Consider the following 21,885-nt stretch of genomic DNA (forward strand, 5'->3'; position numbering starts at 1 on the left):
CTTGGAAGCAGCAGAGACAGAGAGCCAGATGGTGATGGCCCATCCTCAGGGCACCTGCCTGGCATCCCGGCTCTGCACCTGACTGGGACCACTCTGCCCTGAAAAACCAGGGTCTCTTGGTTTGGGCCCGTTTTAGGCTTGGTTCAGTGCTTCTCCCTTCTTATCTGCAGTAACACAAATCTGCTTCCTTCTAACTTCCACCCCGTAGCTCCAGCCTTTCCCTGAGGGTTCACCCAGTAAGAATAGTCCCTCTCCCACGTGATGGTAGTTCAGTTTTAGCAGGATGGGGTTGTGGTTGTCCGGCTGGAGGCTGAACATCTCAGCACCTTCCTTTGTGATGGAATTAACACAGCTGCCAGTTTCTTTCCCATTTTCCTCTGCTGCTCGTGGCCCCTCTCCAACTGGTCAGTGACCCTTTCAAACTACAGATTTCAGAACCACTGGGAGAGGCAGACAGGAGCTAGTTACCACTAGAAAAATGCAATCTAAGTTCCTATTAGCTTCTTTGGTCACTGCTGAGTGAGACTGAGCCGACACCTAATCCAGAGGCCTTTTTCGCAGGCGTTGCTGTCAAGCTATGTCTTCTCACCCTGCATTTGTGCACTTGATACTCTGAATAACACCCTGGGGCTTTTGAAATATCCATTCAAATATCATCTGGTCAGGTTTGAAACAATAAACTTGCCTGTCAAGGCTGCCGGTGGTGTCCTGCCTCCACCACGCCATCCGTCAGCTTCTCTCTCTCAGCTGTAAACCCCCTGGATGGGGTGGGTGGGCTCAAGAGGACACAAATGCAATAATGCTTGATAAAATTTTTGGACTGCATTAGGCAGAGGTCAACATTCTTCATTAAATCGTAGTCCAAGGCATTCTATAGGATCACATTGCCCATGAATCATCATCTCCAAACTTATTCAACCAGGTAGAAATCCACTGAATGGTATTATCATGAGGTCTATATCTCTGTAATTTGCTCATAATAATAATATAGGACACTCCATGAAAGGACACGGCTCCAATCAATAGGCCCGGTACCCGCTGCCTCTTTTAAATCCTCTCTTGTGGTCATCTCACTGGCAAGCACGTCTAATGCGGCTTGGGCTCAGCCAGTGTAAGTGGGTCCCAGGCACATGCTCCCCCAGGGGCCGGATCACACTTGTTCCATTGCACACTCTGCTCCAGGCACTCACTAGGGACCACTGTCCTTGGACAATCAGATCCTACCCTCTCTCCAAAAGCTTGTAACTAGACAAAGGAGGAGGAGATTACACTTTGCAGAAATAATTTAGATCAGGCATGAAAAATAATCCCCCGACAAGGCATTGTGCTGAAATTCTAAAAACCGCTATGATGTCACTGTACAAATTATTCATAAATTGGTGATATATTTGGTAATCTGTCTCTGTAGACCTAGAGACAAAGGTATATGGATGAGGTCAGCTAATTGCAAGGGGGTTGTGGCTGGGAAAGAGTCGAAGCCCGAGTTTGACTTGTGGCCCTGCTGCTACCCACTAGCTGTAACGTGGTGTTGTTCTGGGATAGTATTTTCCCTCTGAAACGTCAAAGGGGCATGAGAGTACCTTCCCACCCCAGCTCATGGGGTTGTTGGGAGGATGCAGATGAAATATGCATCTCACAAGGGTAAGGGGCGAACATTACGGCTTCTGGGCAGCTTGTGCCTCTAAGTGGGATCATGGCTGTCCGTCCCAGGATTGCAGCTGTAGATAGCGTGGCAGGTTGGAAGCATACACTGTTTGGGGTGGATCATGTTCTCTAATTGGGTGTCACCTTTCATCAGCCAAGCAGCTGCCAAAACTGATTGCCTCCGATTTAGCTTCTTGGAGCTGATCAGCATACTGTTTTGTTAACAAGTATCGGAGGCTCAAGAAGTCTTCCAAGTGGTGCCACTTGAAGTGTAACAGCTGGCTGGGGGACTGTCATGTGGTAAGCTCTCATGGCACGGATGCAGTATTGGCTTCTTTTGTACCAAGCTGAAAAGGGGTCTCATTGATGTCCCACTGTCTTAAATACTCAGTTGGGGATTTCCACATTTCGATGGAGATAACACAGTTCTTTGGAGTTTACCTCTTGTTCCTAAACTGCACAGGACACACAGAGCTAAGGAGGAGAAGGAAAGCAATGCTCAGCATCACCTCAACAGCAGAAGTCTTTCCCGTGCCTGCCATTCTTCCATCCACACCCCTTTTTACCCATATATTCATCGATCTGTCCATGTGTCCATCCATCCATCCATCCATCCATCCATGCAACCATCCATTTGTTCATCCTTCCATTCACACACAAATATTCAATGAATATTTATAATGGACACTTAGTAGGCACTTAATGAAGCCTAAATCCTGCCTTCAAAAGTTTAAGATTTTGTATATGAAATAAGTTGCATGTAATTCATGGTATAAAGATCAGAGACTACTTCCAGTTAGATAGAATGGGGGTACCATTTGAACTGCACCAAGAGAGGTGGTCAAGAATTCAGCACAGGGAGAGGGGGAGGGGGTACCCCAAATGGAGGGAATACTAAGCAGTGAAGGCTAGGAGGGGGTGAGCTGTGGTGACCCCATAAGGGATGCCATTCAGTATTGAGCTTTGCAGGGAACAATGAGAGAGAAGCTGGAAGAGCAGTGTGGAATAGATGTGGAAGGCCCAGAATGCCGGGATGAAATGTTTGTTCTTCCTTAACAAGGAAAGGGGGAGTCCCTGGAGGGTTCTGGAATGTTGCAGTTATATAATCAGAACTGTGCTTCAGACGGAGGACCCTTTACCCATGCTCCAGGCTGCGAGCTGTACGTAAGAGCCCTGCATCCACCTCCTACCACCTGACCTTCAGAGGGCAGCCGGAGGGAAGGAGAGGGCTCTGCTCAGCCCTGACGAAGGAAGGAAGGAGGGAGATGGTGCTGTGATCCGTGTGTCCGGTCGTGTCCCCCTTTCTGGAGGCTCCTCCTCTCTGGGTCTGCTCCATGCAGGGGTGGCAGCTGCCAAGGGCTCACGGCCGCATCTCTGCAAACAGGTGAGAGCCGCCACCTCACGGTAGCACTGTCTCCTTCAAAAACCACTTGATTGGGGGGGAATCCCCTGCCTCCGCTTGGGGGACAACTCTGAAAGACTCAGCAGCTTGCAAGTCCCCCGCTCTGGGCCATTTGCAGCCTCAGTGTTCCAAGACCTGCTCCAGCAAGTCTCCTGCCCACCCCCTCCCTCTCACAGCCTGTGTCTGGGCCCCTGAGCTCAGGCAGTGGGGTCTCTCCTTCGCCAGCACCCCTCTCCTGGTCAGGGGCTGCCATGGGCAGTGTTGCCTCTGTTCCCAGGGGATCCCCTCTGGGGTGCCAGATATTCTTTTTAGGGGTTGACGGGCTCTAGATCTCCCCAGACTGTGTGCCCCAAATGTCTTTCAAGGAATATTTCTAGGGGTGCATCTTGCAGAAGTGGTCGTTAAGCAAGTCCCATGTCTGAGAAGTTAGATTTGCAGACAAAGTCCAGAGGTATTTTGCTTTAGGGTCCTCTTCTCAAAAAAACACGTCAAGCATTAGGGATCTGTGGCTCCATGCCTCTGAGGAGTTTTTGGGGCTGAAATACTCCCTAGTGAGGACAAGGCCAGTGTCTACTTGGGATGATGGCCCTGAAGCGGGGGTTGAACATTCACGTGGCTTTGGTCCATTCAACGTAGGCAATGAGATAATAGGCCCATGGGGATGGGAAATAAGACACAGACCTGTGCAGAGGGAGCTGCACCTGCAGGGCTCCCAGGGGCGCGCTGGCCTCCGCCTTTGCACAAGGTGTTTGTGTTTTTCAACATGTAAACCTCTGGGGTGTTCACTCAATTTTTAGAAAATATTCTGCCTGTGAAGCAGACTATATCCAGGTGCCGGATGGGCTGGAGGTGGCTGGGGGCTGCACTTGTCTGCTCTGTCTGACGCCACGATACAGGCTGGAGAGTGCCTGGAGCGAAACACCGAGCACCTTGGTGTGTGCGTCTCGAGAGAGGGGATTCTGCTGGGAGGCCTAGTGCGCTGTGACATGGGGAGAGGGTGGCTGAGCCTCCACACTCGTGGTCTGAAGCGCATATATCGTAAATTGCATTTCCAAACACACATTGGCCGTGTGCCTGTGTGACGATCGGGGAGAGCTGCAGGCTTTTTTTTTTTTTTTTAAATCTTCTTTGCAAATGTACTTATTCCTTAAATTCCTTCTTAAAACATTACTTTATGTTATTTAATCTCCACAAAATCCTTCAAGGATTCCCAGTTGTACACAAAGTAACAGTTGGCAGCTAAATCCCTTCATATGAAGACAGGGCATGCAATCCATTCATTCATTCAAGTGTGAATTTCTTTGTTTGACACAAACACAAATCATCACACAAATAATTGTGCAGCGCACTGTGGGAGGGACTCCTGGGACTACAAAGATGCATAAGATAATGTCTCAGTCTTCCAGAAGCTCCCATGCGGTGGGGTGGGTGGTGGTGGTGGGAGGGGTAGGATGTGGTGATGTAGCAGCTAGTCTGGATTTGCTGTCTACCTACTAGAAGTCTAGCACAGGGCCCTCCTCCCGCACGCTGTCTTGGGAACCAATGGGCAAAGCCTTTTTTTTTTTTCTTAAATGCAGTTTGGCAATATGGGTGTATCCATATTTGAGTCACAAATACTTAAATCCAGAAAAATCCCCTTAGGTTCCCCGTGTGCACACACACACACACACACACGAAGGGTGTGGCATTCTCAGAAACACTAGAAATCAACCTCATCGGTAGAGGGTTAGGTAAATAAATAGGATGATGCAGACTAGGGAATACTCTAGCTTCTCGTTCCTGATATAAAACTCCAAGTCCTTCGCACGGCCTGCGAGGCGTGCCGTGGTCTGGTCAGCTGCCTCCCTCTTCAGTCTAACTTCCCACCACTGTTTCCCTGCCCGGCTCCAGCCAGAGGGGCCTGGGGCTGCTCCTCCCTGTGATCCAGGGGCTTCCACTGTGCGCCCTTCGCTTTGCCCGTTCTTGTTGGTGGATTCTTTCCCTCCCAGAGAAGCACCTGCTCTCTTTATGCCTTGGGTCAGACAGCAACTATGGGAGGGCGGTTCCAAAGTGACCGCTGGGATCCCCCCTTCCGTGTTCCCAACTTGTGTTCCTTCCCGTTTGTGTGGGATGCACCTGCTGACCTGATACTAGTGACTAGGAAATAAGAAAACAGATGGGTGCCACTTCTGATACTTGATATATAGTTTCATACAATATATAGTATGAAAATATAATAATATATCGTGGCTTCCGTTGTGTCTCCCCACCCTGCACCCATATCCGTGCTTGCTCTCTCTGATGACGCAGGCTGCTGCTGTTGCCTGCTTCTCCATGGAGGGGCCCCGGTGGCTTGGAACTGAGGGAGGCCTAGGGCCAACAGCCCATGAAGAACAAAAGGTCCTTCAAGAACAGCCTGTAACCCGGTTGCCCCTCTTCCAGGCCAGCTCTCTGCTGTGGCCAGGGAGTGCAGTGGAGGATGGCCCAGGTGCTTGGGCCCTGCACCCCATGGGAGACCAGGAAAAAGCACCTGGCTCCTGGCTCCTGCCATCGGATCAGCGCGGTGCGCTGGCTGCAGTGCGCCGGCCGCGGCGGCCATTGGAGGGTGAACCAACAGCAAAAGGAAGACCTTTCTCTCTGTCTCTCTCTCTCACTGTCCACTCTGCCTGTCAAAAAAAAAAAAAAAAAAAAAGAACAGCCTGTAAAAATAGGAGTTGCAGCCTGCAACCTTGTGTTCATGGGAGTGAGTGCGCCCCTAGTGGAGCCTTCGGGTAACTACAGGCTTGTGAGAGTCCCTGGAAGCAGAGGACAAGGCTAAGGCACTCCTGGGTTGTGGTGCTTCAGTCCTGTAAGGACTGTGGGATAATAGAGCTCACCACTGTAAACCATTCTGTTTGGGAGCGCCGTGTTATGCAGCGGGAGGAGAGAGACCCCTGGCGCAGAGCCCCTGGGAGACGCCTTCCACGGCTGTGCCATCTAAGCAGCATCCTTCCAAATCCTCACTAACCTGCACTGTGCAGGATCTTTCGTAAAATGTGACCTTGGACATCACCAGATGGATCTGTGGATTTGTCTATTTCTTGCTCTGTGCTAGAAAATGAAACCTCAGGAGGGCAACACCTTAGTTTTGCTTACTGTTCCCTGGTGCTTAGAACAGTGCCAAAAAGAACAAGCAGGGTGTGCATATCCAGGCATGGGAGAGGCTTCCAAGGTGCAACGTGATGGGCGAGGGGAGCAAGGTGCCGGGCACCTGCTTATAGCAGGGTCCCCCTTTCCTATCTCAAAGCTTCTGTATGTGGTGCAAAACATGTTCAAGGCTCCATATCACAGTGTTCACCTGATTTTCTCCGAAAGATCAGATTGCCTGACAGTACCGTCTTCTTAAACATTTCTGGAATTATCTGCAATCATCATTCTAGAACCCTAAAAACCCGGTGAAGACATTTCACAGGGTTTGTCCACCCGTCCCTTGCTCTGCAGCATTCTTGCGTCGTGTCAGCAGATGTACTGCAGGGAGGCCACCTGGGGTGGTCGGGAGCTAGCAGCTACAGAGGTTGTCCTCAGAGCCGTCCCATCCCTGCCCCAGCCCAGCCAGACACCAGGCTGCCTGTAGCACACACACAGGAAGCACTCGTCTGTCTCCACCATGACAGACTGTCAGAAACCTAGCATGCTTTCTGTGAATATTTCTTGGCAATAACTCCAGAATAGGAAATAGGGGATTGAAAAGAAATAAAAAAGACAGTACAGTTAAAAACATTAAAAAAAAAAAAAAGAAACTCTTTGTGCAGCTCAGACTGCGAGGGGTACAATGGGCCTATAGAGCATAGGGCTCTCATCTCGTTTTGCCTGGGGGCTGAAGTTCTCCTGGTGATGCTAAGGCTGGGCTGTGGGGGGACCCCCTCCCGCCAGGGCACACATGCTGATTTCTGAGAGTGTCAGTCCAGGCAGACACCCAGAGCTCTTCCATCTAAAGTCTTCAGGGTTCCTCCAGATTCAGGCCGCTGTGGGAGGGGGTGACTGGCAGCTTTGCCATCACTCCCCCTACAGCTTGGCTGGGGCAGAGTTTTTCCTCTCCACCACCCCTACTCCCCAGGCCCATATCCTGTGTGCACTTGACATTGTGCCGTACAGAAGGGAGGCTCCTGAGAACATGGAGCCGTGTTCCTGTCCTTTGTGGAATCTCAGGGCTGGCACGGTGACAACAGGGGTGGGTGCACAAGTGGCAGGGTTGACCAAATGAATGGCCACCCTCGCACTGCTGGGAGGCATTCTTTTTTTTTAAAGATTTTTGTTTATTTATATAAGAGGTTTTGTTACAGAGAGAGGGAGAGATGGGGAGAGATGTCTTCCATACTCAATGACCAGAGTGGGGCCAATCTGAAGCCAGGAGCCAGGAGCTCCTTCTGGGTCTCCCATGTGGATGCAGGGGCCCAAGGACTAGGGCCATCTTCCACTGCTTTCCCAGGCCATAGCAGAGAGCTGGATCAGAAGAGGAGCAGCTGGGACTCAAACCAGCCTCTACATGGGATGCTTAGCCTGCTACACCACAGTGCTGGCCGCAGCAAGTGTACTTTAGAGAGCATGCTCAGACATGGTCTGACCCCCACAGAGCGGGGCAGGATTGTGCGCACCTGCTGGCTCCACTCTACATCCACGAATGTACCCTGAAACACATTTTTTAGGCAGTGAAATTAAGCGGTTATAAAACCATTAGTCCTCTTGTTCCTCTAACCTTTTTTCTTTTCGTTTAAAGGAGCTGTTAGCTGTTATTTCTGTAAATGTCACTTTAATTATAAGATATTGCAAACCCACTGCCATGGTCTGAAGGTGTCCCACCAAGTTCTCGTGTTGGAAGCGTAATCCGCAGTGCACCAGTGTTGGGAGTGGGACCTTTAAGAGGTCAGCGGGTCACAGGAGCACCGCCTTCGTGACAGGCTGAGCGTCCTTACCTGGGGTGGCGTTTTGCTGTCAAGAGAGGAAGTTTGCTGTAAAGCCCAGTCCAGGTCTCTCTCGATCTCATTGTCTGACAGGTGCTGACTCAGCAAGAAGACCCTTGCTACGGGCCAGTCCCTCGATACTGGACTTCCCAGCTTCCAGAACTGCAGGGAATAAACTTTTTCTTCATCAGTGGCCCAGCCTGTGGAATCCTGCTCTTAGCGTCACAAAGCAGATGAAGACTAGTAGAATATTTCAGATACTTCCAGCATAACAAATGCTCCTGGGCCTGCCTCTCAAATTTAATGAATATTCCATTTTGTTGTCATACTTTAAATGTTTTGAGAAATGAAATACACAAAAAAATTGAAACCTCCTTTGTTTTCTGATCTTTGCTCCTCATCTTTTTCTCCCAAGAGAAAAATATCATTCTGAAGTTGGTGTGCCTCTTTCTTATCCGTGTTTTATTATCTGGCTGTATATGCATATATCCATAGAACAAAACGCCTTCTGTAATGTGCAAGTCTTATTGTCTGATACTCTAGAACTCACATTTATATTTTCAATATTGATTAATGGCAGCGGAGTTGAATTTTGATTACTGAGTTCTATGAGTAGGCAAATTATGATCTCCAGTGGGATTTCTCATTTCTCCATTTTTAATTCCATCCTTTAGTTCTTATCAATTTTTGATTATCACATTGATAGATGTTAAAGAATATCTCATTTAAATTTTAATTTTTCTACTACTAGTGCTGTTGGGTATTTTTTCATGCTTTTTTTTGCCATTTATGTTTTCTCTTGTATCAATTACTTGCTCTTACATTGTGGTGGATTGTTAGAAAAACGGTCACATTAATTCTCCACGGATCCACACCATGGGAGAGATTCCCTCATATTGATCTTAGACACGTGACTTGCTTTGGTCGATGAAGCAAGGACATGGGAGCCTTGAAGAGACCCAGGAGCCTTGAGAAGTGGCTTGTGCACCGGTGAGTGCCATTTCCTGCTTCTCTGTAACCACCAGCAGCAACTGAAAACGCCGGGCTGGCCTGCGGGAGGATGACAGATCCAAGGTGTTGTGGCCTCCTAGAGTCCTGCTGACAGCTGACTTCCAAATATGCGAGTGTGGCCATCGACCGTCAGAGGGAGCCAGCCCTGCTAGCCTCTTGGGCAAGAACAAAGCCACTCTCTCTGAGCCCAGCCCAAACTGTGACCACCACCAGGGGCACCCAGAGAGCTGCTGTTTACAGAATCAAGCCTTGGGTGATCAGTGATGCAGACACAGATGATCCACACGCACCTTTTGCCTCTTCTCCCCCTTTTGATTGCCTGTCCTTTTCGTACTGCGGAGCTCGCTCTTAGCACGACGTTTCCTGTGTCCCTCTGAGAATGCATTTATCAAGCAGGCATCGGCATCAGCATCAGCATCCTCATTTTAGACAAGGGGAAATGAGGATTAAAATGGAGCTTAGGGACTCATCAAAGACCATGCAGCCAGCAAGCAGGGGAGGTGGCACTGGGTCCCATTACTGTGGACTACAGGGCCAAGGTTCCTCTGTCACTTTTCACTTCTCCATGATGCACCCATGGCTTTCCCGTCAGTGGAGACCACTTCCAGTGAGGGTAGTAGGCACATCTCTTCTCATACCATTTGTTTATTTCCTGTTTAGATCTGTCTGGTTTTGGTGGTATCCTGGAATCCGCTCACACCAGCTCATGAAAGCCAAGTTAGCAACTCTTTCCAATTTGGGTTCAGGACATCCTATGAAAACTTGACACTGGCTATGGTATAAGTCCTTATAGCACACAATTTAGCAAATGCTGCTAGCCAGGACTTTTTATTTTTCTTCCAGAGAGCTGGTTTACCAGCACGACAAGTACTGGGCTGTGTTTACCTCTATTCCTTGTTTCTTTTTAAATCCATTCCTTTTAGTTGCTTCTTAGCACAGTATTGGGAATGATTTTATCATCCAATATATTTGCTAGCCCTCCCCACTTTGCACCATATGCAGATGGGATAAGTATATCATCTGTGTCTTCTTCGGACCACGCAGATGCTTTAGGGCTGGGAGAAGAGATTTCCCTCCAGACTCCCTTGCTCCATTAATCAATGTCTTTATTCCTCTACTAATAGCCTAACTCCATTTCCTGTGGACGATGTGCCAAGCAGTAGTATTATGTACATTAAATGTTGTAATTCCTTCAACGATCTATGTGGTACAGGGAAGTTGGATTGTGTTCCTTAGGGGTCTGTGTAACATGCCAATGGCTGGACCAGGATTCAAACTCAATTTGCTATCCTTCCTTTAACCAATTGCACTACAATGCAACCCTGGAGGCTCTGTCAGGGGTGGGGAATGTCTTTCTGCCAAGGGCCACTTGGATATTTATGACAGCATCCACGGGCCATACAAAATCATCAACTTAACCATCAGCCTGCTACAGATTGACTGAGTTTCGAGTCCTACCTGAGGTTGCCCTGACAGTACCAGGCCAAATGACTATGGACCGACACAGCCCTCACCTGGGACATTCCCTACGCTTGCATCTGAGCTGCAAGGTGCCATGGGGGAGTTTGGATTCAGTGAGCAGTGGGATTGAGCAGGCAGTGGGAAATCACTGCCAGTTTTGGTATGGGAGGGTGATATTTTTCACAAAGTACTTAGAATGTTTTGTTAGACTAGATTGATGATGGATTGATCCGAGGAAGAGAAAGGCCAGGGGCGGGAATAACACTGTGGCATTATAGTCATCTTTGAGAGCTTAATTGTGTCTGTGGGAACACAATTACTCCACATGGAGCTTTCACTCCAACTGGAGCAGACTCCTCACTGGCTCAGTCAAGTTGCCAGGGCTCTGTTTACGCCATTTCCCTTCTGCTGGGTATATTTTTCTATTGGCTTTATTTTCATGGATATAAAAATAGCTATAGATATATTATTACTGTTGAACCTCCCACAACATCATTCCCCTTAAATACTCATCGTCTGGTTTGTACACCTTTGATTGAATAATTCCCCATACAGTTATTATTTCTCACCAGTGAGTCTTTAAGTTCCTCAAGGGCAGGGATCACATATTACACTTTGGCATGATCTGCAACGCTGAGATTATCAGAGTTACTCCATAAATGCTGGTGGAATATAAGAATGCATAAATAACCCCCCTACCTCCCCCCCTCCCTCATGGGCAAGCTCATTGACAGTAGGTGCCTGGAGTAATATAATTAGAAAGCTCCAAAATAAAATTGTGCTAAGGAACTACTTACACACTGTAAAGGAAAATAGGGAAGACAGCCAATTAGTAGCTACGAGCACCCATGATTTCTACATAATAGAAGAAGTCATTTATTGGATTTCGTTGACTTAAGTTCTTGCTTGCAGGTTGTCCCCCCGAGTCCTTAATTGCTTGCTTCATCCAAAAGGAGGAAGAAAGGGGCCCCACTCAGCGGCAAGGTGCAGAGTACTGGGGCTGAGAAACCTTGACTCTCCTGCAGGATTTGAGAGGGGCAAGAAGCCTGAATGAGGGGAAGAGAAGCAACAACTGCTGAGCATCTAGCCTGCAGACACCATGCCAAACACGCTTTCTTTACTCTTCATCCCAAACCAGCTATGTGTATTTTGTTATCCCCTTTGAAAGATGAGAAACTGGAGCTCTGAAAGGGTAGGTAAGTAGCCTGAGAGTACATAACCGATAAGAAATGGAGCAAGGACCCAGATCCACCTCCATGTGACTCTAAAAACCGTGCTTTGTTGTATGTTCACAGGGCTTGGGCTGGTGGTGTACACATGTGAATTGGGTTGGGTGTAAGAAAATTGGGAGAAGTTTGCAGGTGCTGCTCAGAGACATCCAGGTTGTCCCAATCCTGCTCTTGAAACACAAGTCAAGTCAGGTATGCACCTGTGCTGTGTCCCCATTAGAAGAAGACAAGGGGAGCTGGAGAGGTGGAAGCACTTGGGCACGAGGAAGGACAAGTCAGCACGTCAAAGCCTTCCTCTCAGGTAGCATGAATGTAATAGGTCTGGGACAATAAAATATGATGTTAAATTTTAGTAGTGCCGTCTATTTTTTGTTATTTTATTATTATTATTTCCTTCTCCTCGTCTTTTAATTTGTGGTTCTGGAGGAACACAGAAGTTGCTCATCCTGGATGCGGAATATTTTGCAATATTATAAAGTTTGTATTACCTTTCATTTAGTTCCTATGCATGGAAGTCTACCTGCAACTTGTATGAGGTCTAACACTGAATCTCTACCTGTTCAACTTTATCGATGAATGTTGCTCAAACTGCAGGTAATCTTATTTTCCTTTTTTTAAATTTATTATTTTTTTGACAGGCAGAGTGGACAGTGAGAGAGAGAGAGAGACAGAGAGAAAGGTCTTCCTTTGCCGTTGGTTCATCCTTCAATGGCCGCTGCGGCCAGCGCGCTGCGGCCGGCGCACCGCACTGATCTGATGGCAGGAGCCAGGTGCTTCTCCTGGTCTCCCATGGGGTGCAGGGCCCAAGCACTTGGGCCATCCTCCACTGCACTCCCTGGCCACAGCAGAGAGCTGGCCTGGAAGAGGGGCAACCGGGACAGAATCCGGTGCTCCGACCGGGACTAGAACCCGGTGTGCCGGAGCCGCAAGGCGGAGGATTAGCCTAGTGAGCCGCGGCGCCGGCGGTAATCTTATTTTCATAATCAAGATTTAATTAAAACCTCAAAAGGGTAAATTGAAATATAAATAATTTTTTCAAAATTTGATACTAATTACAACATGGAGGTGATCCAAAAACCTCGTGGAAAATGGAATAAAAATTTATGTTGACCCCAAATTTTTTTGAAATCCATCTATATACCAAAAAGTTCATGGAAAATGTAGATTAGGAAAAACCTATGTGGCATTTTTTTATTCTGCACACGATTTGTTGAACTCTTTCCTTGGTGTACAATTAACCTTATGATCATTAAGTAAACTGAGAATAGATCTTTGTAAGATTAAGAGTGGGAATAGGAGAGGGAGGAGGAAGAAGGGTTGGAGCATGGGCAGGAGGGATGGTAGGGTGAGAAATATCACTATGTTCCTAAATCTGTACGTAAGAAATACATGAAACTTGCATAACCTACCTAAAATTTAAAAAAAAGAAAAAACTATGCATGGATTTCAAAATTGTTTTGCACATATGTTCTCCCTGATCGGTGACGACTGACTGAACACCAAGAGGGAAACCTGTTGGAGTGAGGTGGACACTATGGGAAACGGTGGCTTGATCAGCATAGCCCTGACTGTTAATGAACAACTTAATACATTATTCCTCTTAGTAGTTTTTTTATCTGTTCTACTTAATATGACTGGTTTAGATCTGTAATTGATGCACAGTTATTCTTAAGTGTTGAAAATTAACTGAAATGTGATCCCTGTTGAACATGGTGGTGGGAATGGGAGAGGGAAGAGATGTATAATTTGGGACATGCTCAGGCTGACTTGCCCCAAGTGGTGGAGTTGGAAGCATACCAGGGGATTCCAATTCAATCCCATCGAGGTGGCATGTACCAATGCCATCTCACTGTTCCAGGTGATCAATTTCAGTTCACAGTTGGTCATGGTGGAGGGACTGGGAGTCAAAGGGAGCACATAGACAAGTCTAGTACCTGCTAACGCTAACCGATGGAGTAAATAAAGGGGAGAGTGATCCAACATGGGAAGTGAGATACTCAGCAGACTCATAGAATGGCAGATGTCCTAAATAGCACTCTGGCCTCAGAATCAGCCCTAAAGGCATTCGGAGCTGGCTGAAAAGCTCATGAGAGTATTTCAGGCATGGAAAGCCAAGACACTCTGGCAAAAGATCTCTGCGAGTGAGATCCCAGTGGAAAGAACAGGTCATCAAAGAAGGAGGTACCTTTCTCTGAAGGGAGGAGAGAACCTCCACTTTGACTATGACCTTGTCTAAACAAGATAAGAATCGGAGAACTCAGAGGGCTTCCATAGCCTTGGAAACTCATGACTGGAGCATAGGGAGATTACTGATGCCATAGACAGGAGTGTCAATTGGTAAAGTCAACAACAGGAGTCACTGTGCACTTACTCCTCATGTAGGATCTCTAGCCTTAATGTGCTGTACATTGAGATTTAATGCTATAACGAGTACTCAAACAATATATTTCACTTTGTGTTTCTATGGGGGTGCAAACTGTTGAAATCCTTACTTAATGCATACTAAACTGATCCTCTGTAAAAAAAAAAAAAAAAAAAAAGAAATTATCAATTCCCAACTTGTCTCTCACTGGGATTAAACATGACAATAGGTCTGCTCTGATTTCATCATCATTTAAAAAAAAATCATCTATTATTTTTCACTTTATGTTTCTGTGTGGGAGCAAACTGTTGAAATCCATACTTGATGTATACTAAGCTGATCTTCTGTATATTAAGATAATCAAAAATGAATCTTGATGTGAATGGAAGGGGAGAGGGAGTGGGAAAGGGGAGGGTTGTGGGTGGGAGGGATGGTATGGGGGGGAAGCCATTGTAATCCATAAGTTGTACTTTGGAAATTTATATGCATTAAATAAAAGTTTAAAAAAAATTGTTTTGCACAAACATCAACTTTTCTTTTAATTCCATTTTCCCACAAACTTTCTGAAGCACCCTCATATTCAAGTATATGTTACCCTTTAAATTTAATAAATCACTTTGAATATTTTTGTATGAAAAATTGATCTACAGTTCTTTGAGAAGCAAATTCAATTTTACAAATTTTTACTCACTTAGCATTTTAAATGAAATTATACTTTGAATATAATCTACATTTTATTTTTTGCAGCCTGAACTCAATTCATCCTTACAACAACCTTATGTGGTTAAGTATTATTTATTAGCTTTGTTTGTATCAATTGAATACAAATTATAGAAAATTATTATAGGAACATACTTAGTGACTTTATTTAATGGAAAATTAGAAAAGTAAGCTTCATGCAGTACATTTATAATAATTATGAATTACATGCACCTTTATTACTCACCCAAATATTATCAAAGTATCCATAGGTCACCTACAGATAAACAATGTTGATTAGATTCAGTCAACCTTGAAATTTTATTTTTGGTCATATGAAACCAGAGTTTCGCACATATTTTGAAACTTTGTCATTGTGGTGGTATAAATGTGAAGATGAAAGATATGTCATCTGCCAGGTTGTTAGCTTGATTTATAACTTTTAAATATTTAGACACAGGTCATATGGGTTTAGTAGGTTGGATTGTGGCCTCCAAAATAATATGCCCAAGTCCTGATTCCTGGCACCTGGGAATGTGGCCTAACGTGGCATAAGGATCTCTGTGGATGTCATAAAGTGAAGCATCTCAGGATATGATCATCCTGGATTAGCTGGAGCGGGAGAGAGGCATGAGCCCAACAATAAGTATCCTTACAAGAGGTCTGGCTTTTAGAGGTGGTTCTTCTGAACACTCCACTGTGGAAAGCTCTGCTCTGCATGGGCATCCGAGAGAAAGGCGTGCAGGATATAGAGAGCTGCAGGAACCAGCCCTCCACTTACTGCCTTGGGCTGCTACATGTGTAACAAGTGGCTGTCTATGAAGAACAAAACAAAATGCCTTCCTTTACAATTTTTCTGATTTCTACAGTGTAAATACTTACAACATAGATGATTGCCAGGTACCGACAAGAGGCCACTGAATGTGGGGTTGGGAAGAGAATTTACTCTCATGAGCCCCTCTGGGCGGCTCCAGCACACTGCTACAAGTGGCTGAAAACTGTCTGAGACAGAGTGACCAAACAAGATGGAAGAATAGGAGGTTTTGGTTTTTGAATGGTAAAAATGCGTACATTTGGAATTAGCCAGCCTGACTCAGTGTAGATGATCTCAGCGTTGTTGGCAGCAACCAAGACATCACAGGTAGGTGCCAGTGGGACACTCGTCTTCTCCTCTCCACCAGGCCTGAACAGGGTATTGGTGTTGGCTACAGCAATAGCGTTGAGCTTCTTCACAGCCTGTGAGCTGGTGCCGGTTGGCTTGGACACTCGCAGTGAACATAAGTGCACTGCTGTCTTCTGTCTTCTTCAGGCCAGACTCTGTGATCAGAGAAACTTGATGATGGCAGAGTGGCCAAGTTTACTTCTCCTGGGAGTGTTCTTCCAAGGGTATATCGAGTGCCCTGGGAGCCAAAGCGTCTTGGGTCCCTAGAATGTGGGTGCAGTGGGGATCTTCTTTTTGTGTGTGTCTGTGGTTCTTTCTCTCTCTCTCTCTTCCTTTCTCTCACTCTCTCTTTCTCTCTCTCTTCCTTTCTCTCTCTTCTTTAAGATTCATTTATTTATTTGAAAGGCAGAATTATAGAGAGGGAGAGAGAGAGAGAGAGAGAGAGAGAGAGATCTTCCAACAACTGATTCACTCCCTAGATGGCCGAAACTGCTAGAGCTGAGCCAATCTGAAACCAGGAGCCTGGGGCTTCCTCTGGGCCTCCCACATGGTGCAGGAGCCCAAGCACTAGGGCCGTCTTCCACTGCTTTCCCAGGCCATAGCAGGGAGCTGGACCAGAAGTGGAGCAGCCGGGACTTGAACTGGCGCCCACAAGGGATGCGGCACTGCAGGCAGCGGCTTTACCTGCTATGCCACAGCACTGGCCCTTGTGGATGCCTTTTGCTACTGCCTGTTTGGCTTTCAAAGCTTTGCTGTAGCTTCAGTGGGGGAGGGTAGGAGCTTCCTTCTTTGCCTTCAGTGCCATTTTGGTGAAAAGATAATTGGAGTTTAATAACATTGTTTCTTGATATGATAACCACCTATGGGTGTGTGTGCCTCTGTGAGTCTGGGAGTCCAGCAGCGAAATCTCAAACACTGTCAGAGCAAGAAATCAATCAAGCCAAGAACAGACACACTGAAGAGGTTAAGAAGCATCATTTCACTCACCCATGTGATCCATAAAGCAGCACAGCTCTGTGGCAATAGACTCCTTTGGCCCACAGCTCTTCCCATGGAGGAAGGTGGAAGTGCAGCGAGTGAGCTACCAGCTGCTGCAGCCATGCAGGACACCACGCAAGAGGCTCATTTCTTGTTCATCTCACCCAGAACACCAAGAAGATCCCCAGGGCTGGGAGAGGGCAGGAGCAAGGAGGAGAGGTAGAAACTCAAAACAATAGAATTTAAGGGTCAACTAAGGGCTGTGCCTCCTACCAAGTGCTCCACAGACTCTACTAGGAGGCTCACTGATGAGCTTCTTAGAATGCTTAGCTGTGAACTTTCCACCTGGCTACGAGTGTGCCCAGTGTTCTGTGTGTCTCACCCCTAACCCTGGAACCTATGGCTGCCTCCCCTTCCCAGATGGTAGCAAACACCTTGGCAGATGGTTTGCAAGAACATGGAGTCAACTGGCTGTACTTTGCAGAATTGAGAGAAGGCACAACAACTGAAGAATTTCAAGGCACTGTCCTAGGGAAAGCAAATGAGTGACTCTCAATACTCAGCCTTTCTCTGCAGGATGGAGAGAAGAGATACAATCTTAAGAAATTCCTCCCCAACAAGACATAGGAGGTATGGAGTTGTTCCAGCCGTACAAAAGTTCGTACAGAACCTAGAGTCCCTAGCCCTGATGACTAGTGAAGATGTTTCTATCCTGAGTGCTGGAAGACTGGAGGAGGAAGTGACGGCTTCTTCTAATGCAAGATGCCAAAAAAACACAAAAAAATCACCAAAACATGACATGGCCAATAGAATACATTAATTCGCCAGTAATTGATCCCAAAGAAATGAAGATACATGCATTGCTTGACAAAGAATTCAAAACATTTGTTTTCAAGATATCTCTTAGAAATACAAAGAATTATAAGAGACCACTGTGAACAATTATATCCCAACAAATTGGATAACCTAGAAGAGATATATACAAACCAGGACTGAATTGTGAAGAAATTAAAAAAAATCTGAGCATACCAATAATGAGTGAGGAGACTGAACCAGCTATCAAACATTTCCCGGCAAAGAAAAATCTCGGACCAGATGGCTTCACTGCTGAATTCCTCCAAACATTTAGAGAAGAATTAATACAGATCCTCTCCAAGCTCTGCCAAAAAACAGAAGAAATACATTGAAATACATTGAAACTCATTTTGTAAGACCAGCATTATCTTGATCTCAAAGCCAGACAAGGACGCCATAAGAAAAGGGAATTACAGGCCAATATCTCTGATGAATGTAGATTTAACAATTCTTAACAAAATGCCAGAAAGCTGAATTGAATAGTACATTATGAAGATGCTGCATGATGATCAAGTCCTATATTTGTCTCTGGGATGTAGGCAAGGCTCAAGATACACAGATCAATAAATGTGACACACATTAACAGAAAGAAGGATAAAAATCATAAGATCATCTCAATAGAGGAATAAAAGGCATTTGATAAAATTCAGGATCATTTCTTGATACAAACTCTCAAAAATTAGGCACTGAAGAAATATATGGCCGTTTAAGAATGGCCAAATATTACATGCACACAGACAACAACATACTGAATGGTGAAAAGTGAAAACTCTTTAAGATCAGGAACAATAGAAGATTGTACAATATTGCCATTTCTACTTAGAGATAGTCCTGGGAATGCTGCTAGCCAGATAAAGTAGGAAAGAAAAGTTGTAGAAGACACCCAAGTCAGAAAGGAAGACATAGCATTGATTCTTTATGCAGAAGACTTGATCTTCTAAACAGAAAAACTTAAAGGCTCACAAAATATCTTTAGAACTAATAAACAAATTCAGTAAAGTTGCATGATACAAAGTCAAGAGGTGAAAATCAGTAGTACTTCTATAGGCTAACAATGAATTTATCTAGAAAAGAATTTAACATAACAATGTCCAAAGGAATTAAAAACCAAAGAATAAATTTAATGAGAGCTGAAATATATGTTCACTGTAACACACTGATGTAACACATTGTTGAAAAGCTGTAACACATTGATGAAAGACATTGAGGATAACAGATAAATGGAAAGCTATCCCATGTTCATGAACTGGAAAAGTAATATTGTCAAAACGTCTATAATACTCAAAGTGATCTACAGATTCAATGCAATCCTATCAAAATTCCAAAGGCATTCCTCCCCCATAGGAATAGCAAGAATAGTACTAATATTTGTATGAAACCTCAAAAGATCTGAATCACTATAGCATTCTTGATAAAGAATAAAGCATTGGACTTTCTGATGTCAGATTATATCACAAATCTCTAGATGGCAATAAAAATAGTGTGATATTGGCATCAAAACAGACACAGAGGCCAATGGAACAAAATAGAATGCAGAGAGAAATCCACACCTCCACCACTAGCTCGCCTTTGACAAAGACTCCATGAATGCTCAGTTAGGAAAGGGTAGTGCCTTTAATAAATGGTGTTGAGAAAACTGGACATTCACATGCAGAAGAATGAATTTATCTTATGCCACACACACACACACACACACACACACAAATAAAAAAAGACTTCAATGTAATGCTCTAAACCATAAAACCCCCAGAAGAATACCCACAAGACAGCTTAACATTGAACTTGGCAAAATGTTTTAGATATGATACCAAAAACATAGGCAACCCGTGCAGAAACAAACCAGTGGGACTATATCAAAGTAAAAAGTTCCTACATAGTAAAGGGACAATCATCAAAATGGAAAGTCATCCTACAGAGTGGAAGGAAACATTAGCGAGCCATTCATCTAACAAGGAGGTGATATTCAAAATATATAAGCAACTCATGCAGCTACAAAAAAAAAAAAAAAAAAAGGACAAGTAACCTGATTGAAAAATGGACAAAAGGACCCAACAGATATTTTTCCAATGAAGACATAGGCATGACTGACAGGTATATGAAAAGTTGCTCAATATCACTAATCAGCAGGGAAATACAAATCAAAACCACAATGAGATATCACCTCACAGCTGTTAGGATGTTGGCTATGATAAGGGATGGGGGTGGGGGGTGGACATCGTGGTGCAGAGGTTAAGCTGCTGCGTGGGGAGCTCACCCCACATCAGAGGGCCAAGGACCAAGTCTACTCCACTTCCAACCCAGCTGCCTGCTGGTGCCTGTTGGTGTGCATTCTGGGAGCCAGCAGCTGATGCTTCCAGTACTCGAGCCCCTGCCACCCACAAGGCAGACCCAGATGGAACTCTGGGATCCAGCCTTTGGCCTGGTCCAGCCCTGGTTGTTGTGGGCATTTGGGGTGCGGGTGGGGTGAACCAAAAGATCACTCTCTCTCTCTCTTTTTCGCTCTCTCTCTCTCTCTCACTCTCTCTCTGCCTTTAAATTATTAAATAAACACAAAAATAAAGCAACAAAGAAAACAAATTCATACATCCTGTTGTATTAACAGAGAAGACAAGAGATAATGAAGTTGGCAAGGGCATTGGGGAAAGGGAGCCCATGTCTCCTGTTGGTGAGAATGTAAATTGTTACAGTATGGAGATTCTTTTAAAATTCAAAAGTGCTAGCATATAATCCAACAATCCTGCTTCTGGGTTTATATTCAGAGGAAATAAAATCACTGTCTTGAAGAGGTATCTCCTCCTCCATGTTCACGGCAGCATTATTGATAATTGCCAAGATACGGAAACAAACTAATGCTTATGAATCTGTGAATGAGCAAAGAAATTGTGAGTAGTAATATATACACAGATATATTTCCCCCCAGTTTGTGGGGAAATGGAATTAAAAGACAAATTAATTTTGGTATGAAAAAGGGTTTTTTCTCTTTTTTTGAAATCTATACAATTTTTTTCATGATTTATATTTTCCATGAACTTTTTGAAAACCCTTAGTAAAGTAACCAGTATGTAATAAGCACTAAAAAAATGGCAGCCATCACTGCCGTGAGAATCTTTTTTAACATGGATATGCATGGCCTCTTCAGAGACCTTCCTTCCCACTGGTCCCCTTGTCTGGGGTGTGCTGCACTCTGCCCAGAGTGCTCCTACTAGCGGTAGGGTCTCAGCTCAAACCTCACTTCTTTAAGTGTGACTTCCCTACCTCTGGAGTTCACAGCAGGCAGTTGAAGGCTCCAGTGCCTCTGTCCGTGGTCCTTCCAGGTCTGTGAGCTCCGAGGCAGTAGTGCCTGTGCTGTGTTGATCACTGCTATGATGCTACACAGAGGGGAGAATTTCACATAGGCAGGGGCTTCAAAGATCCATGGCAACATGGAATTAAAAGATAATGCACCTGTTCCATGAACTGTGTGACTCCCTTTCCATGGTAAGCAAAGACAGTTATTGAACGAATGGTTCAATCTGGCTCCACGTGTGATTGAAAGAAGGGGCAGTCTCTGCCGAGGAGCTCCATCACTCTCATTTCTTCTACAGTTTTTTGGGACCCCATCACCTACATTAATTAGATTTGAAGGCAGAATTCCGGCTTTCTCTACACTCACAGTTGCATGGTAATCTGATTTTTGGTTTGGGAAGGTATAAGAAACGGGGTCCCAAATTCTCCAGGTGCAATAGGCTACATATTGTGTAGGAAGAGTCTGCCCCTGGCCGTGGTCTCCGTCTGGCTCCCAAGGCATCTGTGTCAGTGCCTGGCCGATTCTCTGCTGGAGAGCTGGCACCCATCTGGACTGGAATTAAAAATCCCTCATTCCCTGCCAGAAGCCAAAACAAATGAAAGGCAGCATCAAGAGTTGGCTGTGATCCTGGATCTAAGTTGGGGCACTTAGGGCCTTGCCAAGGGACTCGGATGGGGTGAGCATGATATAATTATGATTAGATGATTGGATGGTGTTTATGAGACTCAAGATAGACCCACCATCCACAGAGCTCTGTGCCAGGGACATGGGCACCCTCCCTTGCTGACCTGCCTTCCTACCTAATCAGTGATTATGATCTGCCCTGCCTTCTCTGAGGGGCCCTGGACATCAGCCACTTGCTACAGGACATGATTTC

The 21,885-nt window shown here is 45.4% G+C and overlaps 1 long non-coding RNA gene across 1 annotated transcript; it reads right to left on the reverse strand.

The window, feature by feature from the left end:
- Positions 1–2,127: 2,127 nt before the first annotated feature.
- Positions 2,128–21,417, reverse strand: LOC103350398 (uncharacterized). Its single transcript, XR_518386.3, has 3 exons — positions 20,978–21,417; positions 16,877–17,057; positions 2,128–11,483 (listed from the first exon to the last, which is right to left on the reverse strand). It is a non-coding gene; the product is annotated as an uncharacterized lncRNA (long non-coding RNA).
- Positions 21,418–21,885: the final 468 nt, after the last annotated feature.

Source organism: Oryctolagus cuniculus, chromosome 4, assembly GCF_964237555.1.
Source record: "Oryctolagus cuniculus chromosome 4, mOryCun1.1, whole genome shotgun sequence".
NCBI classification, from domain to species: Eukaryota; Metazoa; Chordata; class Mammalia; order Lagomorpha; family Leporidae; genus Oryctolagus; species Oryctolagus cuniculus.